This window comes from Lactuca sativa, chromosome 4 (assembly GCF_002870075.4).
Source record: "Lactuca sativa cultivar Salinas chromosome 4, Lsat_Salinas_v11, whole genome shotgun sequence".
In the NCBI taxonomy this organism is placed as follows: Eukaryota; Viridiplantae; Streptophyta; class Magnoliopsida; order Asterales; family Asteraceae; genus Lactuca; species Lactuca sativa.
The window spans coordinates 44,018,919-44,029,091 of record NC_056626.2 but is presented as its reverse complement, the minus strand read 5'-3'; the positions used below and the strand labels follow the sequence as shown (position 1 = coordinate 44,029,091).

General features: G+C 35.4%; 1 long non-coding RNA gene across 1 annotated transcript; it reads left to right on the top strand.

Annotated features, from left to right (window-relative positions):
• Window positions 1-5,079: 5,079 nt before the first annotated feature.
• LOC111914671 (uncharacterized) lies at window positions 5,080-9,485 on the top strand. The gene is made up of 4 exons (XR_002857887.3): window positions 5,080-5,497; window positions 5,859-6,070; window positions 6,228-7,425; window positions 8,841-9,485. It is a non-coding gene; the product is annotated as an uncharacterized LOC111914671 (long non-coding RNA).
• The last annotated feature ends 688 nt before the right edge of the window (window positions 9,486-10,173 follow it).

Sequence of the window (10,173 nt, the reverse complement as noted above, 5' to 3'; positions counted from 1 at the left end):
CAAGCTTGATGATGAATTGTGGGCGTTTCGAACCGCTTTTAAACTCCAATTGGTACTACTCCTTATAGGCTAGTTTTTGGTAAAAGTTGTCACTTACCGGTAGAAATCGAACACAAGGCATTTTAGGCTTTGAAGACTTGTAATTTTGAATTATCCGAATTGTGTACTAACCATTTTGATGCTGATGAATTCATTAAAAGACTTAAGAAATGAATCATACACTAACTCTTTGATCTATAAGGACAAAATAAAGAAATGATATGATGCAAGGTTAAGAGAGAATAAGAATTTTTAACCTGGTCAAAAGGTCATACTTTTCAACTCAAGGATAAAGCTCTTTTCACGCAAATTGAAGACACTATGGTATGAACCATTCATGGTCAGAGAAAATTTCCAACATGGAGCAATTGAGCTATATAAAGGGGATGAGATGACTTTTTAAGTTAATGGGAATAGAGCGAAGCATTACAAAAAAGGAATTGCAAGGGAAGATAAGGAAGGAGAGAACGTGATCTTGGAAGAATCCACTACAACGTAAAGAAGGAACTACAAGAAAAATACCCTTTAATGAAGCGCGAACAATGACACACGTTGATTTACGATACACATTTTTTGTGCGTCCTTAAAAATAATGTCAGCCTTCCAAAATTTGAAGGATAGAGGACACACATTTTTGCGTGCCTTAAAATTAATGTCCAACAAAAAAAAATACAAACACGGAGGGCACTTGTTTTAAATGCATGTCCTCTAGAAATGTTGCTTTATAATTTGCTTATCAAGCACGCGTTTCTGACATTCTAAAATTTTGAAGTGTCTGCTTCTTTAATCTCTCCTCTGTATCTCCCTTCATTCACATATTCCTAGGGCTTTTTCAAGAACCATTCTCCCTAGGGCATTTTCAAGAAAATTCAAAACGCTCTCCGATTCTCGATCAGTTCTCCCAAGCCTCTGCAACAATCGACGATCTCACTTCAGGCTTACTTCTTCTTCTTCAGTGAGCATAGGATCACCTCCCCGCATTCATCTTCCTCGTCATAAAATCATCCAAATAGGGATTTTTTTTCTTGATCTCTTCAGGTCTGTCCTCCCAAAATATGGAAGAAACTAGTTTGATTTCTCCCCTAAAACCTGGTACGACTTCTCCTAATCCTTTATCTTCGCTTGTTGCGTCAATTCCTCTCCACCGCCTTTGATCTCGCCTCTTTCTTCTTATCTCAATTTGCTTCCAATTTCATCCTGTTCTGTTATTCATCGTTTTCTCTTCATTCCTTTGATGGCTTCACGTAGATTTGTGATTCCTTTCATAGGTTCCGATTTCGATGGTTCTCTTCAAAATCGTCCGGAATCGATTGTTCCCTTGTTGCCACCGCTTGACCAGACCTGCACCTCGCGACAAACCATCATCGGTGTTGCTCGCGACAAATGGTCATCGGTGTTGCCGCCACCGTCCAAGATAAACACACACGCACGCTTCCAGCTTCCTCCATCGTTTCACTCTCTCTCACCAGAAAACGAAGCCACCGATAGTACCTCTGGCGGTCTCTCTGTCCGCTCTCTCTCCCTCTCTCTCTTTCTCTCTCTCTCTTTCTCTCTCTCTCTCTCTCGATCAAACGTGATTCACGACGCCGCAGTCTCTCCTCTCTCTCTGCTCAGTCCAACTAACGAAGTCAGGTAGCCATCCAACCACCTTCGTCGATATTCCTGTCAGTGCTTTTGGTCTCTCTGCTTACTCAAATGCAAACCCATAGAGGTAATTTTCAATATACGATTTTGATTTCTGATTTCATTGAAAGGTATATTCCATTGCAATCAGCCTGTCGGCCATGGCAAAAACCCGCAACAATCTTTTTTGAATTATGAACTTATATGACTGTTAAAATGACTTTTTTAAGATAGAATTAGTATTATTTATTAAGTAACAAATTTAATTAATAACAAGTTAGGCATAATCAGATTTAAAATTGCATTAAAGCCTTCTGATTTCACCAAGATTTCTTGATTTTTATAAAAAAAAGTAAGGCATCAATGGAGTACAATTCATAGGTTTTGAAGCAATATATTGAAGAATTGTATTGGGGCTCTGGTAAACGTGTGAAGTTGCTTGGTCATATTAAGGCTGGTGTGGATGTTGCAGCTGCATTATCACATTATTGGTGTGATCTTAAAGATAAAGTTACAGGATTGGCACTTGTGCAGAGTCCTTATGGTGGAACCCCAATTGCATCTGACATCATGCGTGAAAGCCAAATTGCTGATAAAGAAACTAGAAGAATCATGGAACTCATAACCTGCAGATCATCAAGGTAAATCTTTTTTTTTTACTTTATATGAGTAAATGACAATTTTACCCACCGTTTTTTTCATAAGGGGACATAAAGTCTCTTCAGGATCTAACATACCAGAAAAGAAAGTAGCTCTTGACCAAACATGTCCTTTTTCAAACACCTAATGCTCATATGCTAGGGTTTCTATTTATTTTCTCTTTTCCCAATTTTCTCATTCGTCAGTTTTTTTAACTTTTTTTTATTTACAGATTCTTGGATCTACTATATAGTTTTCTTGATGGTGTTATCGACAATGCAAAATATGAAGATGAATGTCGGACAGTTCTTGGCATGTGGTCGTTTCTCGTCTTCACATTAGATAAACTAATAGACAAGCTTACAAAATTCGTAAGATACTTTTTTTACAAAATAAATTTGTATTTCCAAATCTACCCTTGGAGATATAAATTGACAATGCCTTTGACAGCTGCTAGCTATTGCAACAGATGAGGTTAATAACAAGCTTCTTGATCTTTATGCTTATGAAAATTTGAGAAAAGACAAGGTTTTCATATAGCCAATGGACTTGAGTTCAGGATAGCTGCCTTAACATATAAGGTTAATAAATTACATATTTACCCTTTTACCATCATTATAAATGGATTGATACTAATACTATGAAAAATTACTGATATCCAAACATGTTAAAACAATTCAAGTAAAGTATTTACTATGTGAAATGTCTTAACTTTAATGGGACACACAGGGGTATTTTTGACATTTGGACATGGTGTCTGTGTGACAGGTGTACTATGTTATGGGTACACTAATCATAAGAATTTATAATGTATTTTGTTTGTATGATTTCTTTCAGGAAAGTCGAACACTTTTGTTCTTGGACCAGGTGCTTGAGAAGATTTGTAATTCTACTTGCATATATAATCAAGTTTTGTGATACTGCCATACTAGTGGATCGAGGTAATTTCTTGATCTTTTTATTAAATTTACATATTTAAGAAAAATCATGAATTTTAATGTTCCTCAAAAGGCAACTCATATTTATGTTTGTTTATCTCTACACTTAGGACTATTAAATGAAAGAATGGATCAAAAAAGCAGAAGCAACAAAGAAAAAAACCCAAATTCCCATAGGATTTAAGGCTCTGTGTTAACTGTTAAGTGAATTTTCCAAGGTAAACAACATTTCCATCATCCTCTTCAGATTCCCTTTTAAGTTTTTTTTAATTAAATCTACTCAGTCATTGTCTATAATTTCCATCCTTCAGAAACTAAAATCATTGTATTCAAGCACCAAGACTGAGTTTGCAAACCTGGAATTGCAGCTCCAAAATGATCTAAAACAAATGGGTATGCCAATTGCAATTCCATTCTTCAATTTTCACTAAGTCTTTTTTTTACACTTAACATTAACGAATTTATTTTTTGGCTGACTGTTTCAGAGAGTGAAGTAGAGGTATTGTCCATGGCTGCAAATGGATACCATAAGGTTGTGAAAGAAAATCAGAGTTTATACAACATGGTCAAAGATTTAAAAGGTAAACAACTTATTTTTATTTTTGTTAAACTTTAAACTTTATACTAAAATGTTGTCTTTATGTTCCACAATCTTTAAATTTTCATGAAACATTCGGGTTTACTGCAGGATTAGACTTGCATTACATTTAGAACTGACACAAAGAACGTGATTGATTACATTGGATAAGATGGGTCATTAGTGGTTTTAGATCCTTTAAAACATCATAATGATGGAAAAAAGTTGTTTCAATTCAATCGCGTTTTTGGTCCAACCGGTACTCAAGGTAATAATAAAATTCAAACATTTTTCCACAATTCTAGAACCTTTTATTGACTAATGTTTTGATTTTTATCATAGGAGGTTTTTGCTGACAAGAGAAAAAAACGAACACAGTGCCAAAGGTGCGCATGATTCCCCTCTAGTTTCCATTAATTTGCAAGGATGAAATGAGTGCTTTGGAATCTTCGTAACCCAATCAGGTGGGTATTCACTTTGCTCTTTTCTCTATCATATCATCTTGTATTGTATTGCATGTTAAGTTACCGATTTGCCATGTGCAGGTTCTGATAGCTCTAGCAACCTCCTTCCATGCCCTGCAACCTCTCAAAGTTCCTACATTTAGGTTATTCTCTTAGAAAGGATATTGTCAAAGGAGAATTTAGTCATGGGTTTCTTTTAATGTTGTACATGTTTTGTTTTGTATAATAAATATTATGCAATATTAGCAATGTGTTACATTTACTTACTATTGAAATGATTATTTGTATTTGACATATTAGTGCAATGAATTGTTTTTATTGTTTATGGAATTTTATTTTGTATTATGAGACTTTTAATGTGTTATTTAATTTGAAAATTAGTAAACCTATCAAAAATATATAATTTTAAAAACATTTAAAACTATGACATGCAAAAATGCGTGCCGTCTTCCTTTATGACAGGGGCTTTCTTGATACACATTGCGTGTCATAAACATGCGCGTCGTAAGGTTACGACACTCAAATATGTGTCGTCTTCCGTTATGACAGGGTTTTCCTTGATACGCATTGCGTGTCATAACTGCACGTCGTAAATGAGTGTCATAAATGTGCGTCGTAAATAGACGACGCGCAAAAGCGTGCCGTCTCTCGTTATGACGAAGCCTTCCTTGACACGCATTTGCGCATCGTCTGAGCGTTTTACGACACACATTGCGCATCCTCCTAAAAAAGAAGCGCTTACGGGAAGCAACCTGCAATTTGAATTTTCTTTCCCTTTCCCTTTTTCTTTTTGAGTTTTGTTTTCTTTTATTCATTTTTAGTTTATTTTTCCAAGGTTTTTCACTATTTAGTCATTGTCATTAATTGTTTGTGTGAGGGAAAGTAACGAACAAGTGTGGGGTGTGGTGAAATTGTGATTGAAAAATTCAAAAAATTATTTTATGAAACATAATAGCCACGACGTGGATGAGTTGTTTCCACGCCGTGGGCTACTGAGATTTCCTGTAATACACAGATTTTCAAAACGTCGTGGTGTGCCCTCCATCGCCACGATGTGGGGACAATTTTTACACAGTAAATAGATTTTAAACCCTAATCAACCTAATTTCACCTTTTACCCAACACATGAATTCTCCCACACCGTCAGCTTCTCTCACGACGATTTTTTTGCCTTTTTCTCCCAATTTCTTCAAGTTTTGTGCAATTCAACCAACAAGGTATGTGATTTCTTTCTTTAAACGACTTATTATTGCATATAATCTGTTGTGGGTGCTTAAATTTGAGAAATTTTCACGATTTCTTGGATTAGAAAAATCTAGGGTTTATGTGTAGATCGAAATCTTCCCATTTCAATGATTTTTGTGGTAATTGTTACGCTTAATAGTCTCGATATATGGCCTGGATAAAACCCCTTTGATTGGAATTGATTTACAGCAGCCGTAAATACCCAAATTTGACCAAAATGTTCTTGTTGTTCTTGCGCCACGACATGGGCACTGGGCAAGGAGAAAATATTTTTACGATTTATTCTAATTTGAGGGATGTTTTTGGCTGTGTTTCTGCTGGTTGATTTTACAGGTAAGGGACCCCCTAAGCAACCTTTCCTGAAGTCATGGCGCCTAGTGGTGGGATCTATACACTGATAAGAGGAAACTTCTCCTGAGTTTGTTATCTTTTTGGATCATTGCTACAAATGATTGCCGACAGAAGTTACTAAAGCTGGATGGTGGACCACTATTGCCAGTGGGGCATACACCGCAGGAACTGCAAACGAAGGAAATATCAAAAAGGTTGTACACCGATTCATTCACAGGCTGATCACATTTTCTATCAATCAAAAGAAGGAAGGGGATCGAGTTCCTCAGCTCGATATATTATTTTTGTTGTGTATCATTACACCAAATATATTCTGTCACCTCCCTTACTATGTTGCATACTTTTTAACAGAGCGGGCATGAAAGAGCAGGACCGGGGCTCCTATTTATGGTGGAATGTTGGTCACCAAATTGGCTAGATATTTTGGGATATTTGATGAGTCTGAGGCTATGTTTTTTACGAGGATGGATGGCCACCAGTTGTATCCATGTTTATTCAAGACCGCTTGTATAGTGAAGGACTTGGGAAACGACACTTATTTGGTACCAGTGGATGACGCAATTGAGGTGCCAGGGGGACGTCAGAATGTGAGGTTGATGGTGGAGGATCGGGATCCCAGAAATGCAAACATGTGTGACGGATTGTCTCTTGATCCATATCATTTGATGGCCCGACAATATGATGACGACATTGGTCGAGGTTTCAACTTCTTAGGTTATTCTATGAAGGCCATTATGCATCACATGTCGATAGTTCCTTGACTGGAGCACCCACTCACTACACTTACATACCTACATAGGAGGAAAGATGGACTGAGCATACTAGTGGAGCAAGTGATGGAGATGACGATGATCTGGAAGAATGATTATCCTTGGGTTTATTTTTATGCTTTATTTTTGTTTGATACTATGTTTATTTTTTTTTGGTGTGTTGGGATTTGAGTAATCTAGGATAATTGTAGTATTTATTTTATGTTTGATTTTCCTTTTATTACGTGTTTTACTTTTGTTTCTCAGAAGTCATGTTGGCATCAAGTTCAGCGGGTTGATAGGAGAGTGTGATTTTGTTTCCAGAGAAACGTGACGAGAGCCTAAATGAGGGGTACGACTTGCAAGTTAAGAAGAGTTTTGAGCGAGTTTTCGAGTTCGATCGCCATAATATCTGAAGAAATTTATATAAAATCAGAATACAAGGGTATGCCATCCCATCATTACTTTTTTATCTCAACCAGAATCGCAGAGGACAGAATACAAAATTTTTCTGAAGTTCCAACAGCCACAACGTGGCATCCCTAGCCCACGGCTTGGTCATGAACATTTTGTTATCCGGTTTATGACATTATTCAAAGACCACAACATGATTACGCATTGTCGCACTGTGGGAGTCTCAAATGCAAGTTATGATAGTTCGTTTTACCACTATTTGGAGTCCGTTTTCTTGGTGCATTAAAAAATTAATCATGTCGAAGTCTAGAAGTATTGTTTTCCAGCGATTACAAGAGATGTCAACCACACAACATTCGATTACGACATCGCCACTTCTATCCCAGGTTCCGTTTTCTCCCTCTTTACTTTTATGTTCTTTAATTAAGCATGCATTGGGGACATTGCATGAATTATGTGTGGGGTAGGAGGTCGAATATAGGAATACAAGCATATTGATTTTGAAAAGAAAAATAAAAAATGAGTTGGATTAAAAAAATAGAGTATAAAGACTTAAAATAATGGTCTAATTTTGAAATATATTTAAAAAATCGTTATATTATTGTGTTGGGACCTAGGTTGCTAGTGCTGTGTGGGACAATATGATGCAAGCTTCGATGATTAATTGAGCCTATATATGTTTTAGTGTATTTGTGGTTTCTCTATCCTAGTGAACTCATGACACAAAAACACAACTTTGTGCAGTTTGAGGGACATAATAAGTTTTTCTTTGTGAATACCTAGACATAATAAAAAGCCTATTGGTGACTAATTTATCTCATGGGTCCTTTCTGTCAAAACAAAGCGAGTCAATTTTCCAAGTTTATCTGTTTACTTTTACGCATTGTTGAGTCTAGTTATTGTATGAAAAATAAGTAAAAACTCAGGAGTGGAGTCAATCTATGACCTTTAGAACTTGGCCAGTAAACCCCTCGGGATATTTTATATCTGTCCACCTGCAGTACATTAACGCGGATTGGACCGGGAAGAATGCTGCTACATCGGTTTCATCGAAAGTCATGGCCTCCATTAGTGGCCTAAGGGATTCCGAGTACTCCAATGATCTTGTAGAAAGTCACGAGCTATAGTAAATTAGCAATAAAGTTAAAGTTAAAAAGTTATTTGTTTGCATTATATGTGAAATTTGAAAGTTCATTTGAGAAAAGATAAAAAAATAGAAAAATAGAAAAAAGTAAAAAGAGAGAGAGAGAGAGAGAGAGAGAGAGAGAGAGAGAGAGAGAGAAAAGAAAAGAAAAGAGCTCCACAAAATAGATAAAGTTGCAATAAAAGTGTAGTTATATTTTTAGAACAATTATATTATATAGTATTTTTCTTTTTAAAGTGGATTCACTTGAAACTTGATAATAACTTTTGAGACGAAAAGGGGTAAATAAAAAGGTAAAGGTGGTAAGAATGTCAAAAACGAATGTTGTTCAAAATGAGCAGGAAGTGTTTATGGGAATTGTAAGTATTTAAAATTGGGGAAGTATTTAGGAATCATTAGACACAAATACATGCATAGCGGCCTCGATGTAATGAATGAGCTCAAAATGGATCGTCTTGTGGGATGATGTTAGCTAGGATTTTGATGTGATGGTATGATGATAATAAAAATCAGTTTTGCTTAGAAAAGCCAAGTGTGGGGTCTTTTGATATGTGCATATTTATTCATATATTTTGTGTTTTATATTAATATTTTTAGCTATAATTGTGCTTATTTTAGGACAAAAGGTGCTTAATATGTTTAAAATCTGTTTTGTAGCAACAATGACATGCTCGAAATTAAAAGGAAGCAAAATGTGGAGCTGGAATCGGGAATATTGGACCAAGTCAACCAAAGTCAAAGAACTCAAGAATTCTGAAGCCCACGACGTGGAGATCATTAGCCACACCATGGTAAAGATAATATTCACGATCAAAGAAGCTGACTTGGGGAATACGCATGATTAAAGATCGACATGACGTGAGCCTATTTGGCACGTCTTGGGAGCTAGTTTTTGGAAACTATAAATACTTTGGTTCTGCCTTTAACCCTACCTTATGCTTCAAGTTATTCTCAACTTTTGAAGACCAATGATGTGCTAGAAGAATGAGAGATCTGATTTATCTTGAAGTTTAGTTTTGAAGAGATTACAAGGCAACATAACTTCTAAACCTCTGTTTACTTTGTTTTTCATTATGCTTTTCAAGGTGAACTTCGATTTTGATTGTTTGTTTCTAGTAGTTCTGGGCTAAAAATCCTAACTTCTATTTAGAGTAGAGGATCATTATGACTATGTGTTGGGTGATTGGATCTTGGATTATTGCTAGTTGCTTATTTGTTATGATAGCTTGTTAACGACCCTTTTGTGTTAATGATAACTATTTTTTCTGTTTATTGCTTATTTTTATTGAAGTTAGATGATCATTTTGTTTTGGTAAGCTTGAATCATATGAATTTGTGACCATCAAAGTTATAGTACTAGTGTTTTGATCATAAACCCAGAGTTAAATAGAAAAGTGGGTAAATTAATGTGAAAGCTAATATAGGATGATCATTCATGTATTGAAGGGGCGTTTGGCTTATCTTTTGAGAGACCAAAATGACTTTTGGGAAAAGTTACAAAAAGTCAGGATTTCCTGACTTTTCCAAAAAGTCAGTTTTCTTTATATCAAAATCCCAAAAGTAGTTTTTAAAATACTTTTACCAAACATTTTTTTTCCTTCTATCTTTTTCTAAAAGTCATTTTGGTCTCTCAAAAGATAAGCCAAATACCCCTTGAATTGATGTTATTATCCATTAATATCAATCATTAGTTTAAGTCTTGCATAATTCAAACTTAATACTAGTATACTTGTTTGTTTGTCCACATAATCAATGAATAGATGAACTTGTTTTACTAAAGGATTAGCTTTTGATCATAAATTATTATCACCTTAGGAATCGGCAAACAACAACAACTTAATACATTGCAATTTCCAAGAAATCAACCACATGAGTAAAGTGAATCATATCTAAACTGAAGTCTCTTTAAAATCTTGGTTTAAAACTTAATTTAGATTGTTTTTTGTTAGTTAACTTGTTTTTGGTGATAATTGCTTTAAACTAATCTGGA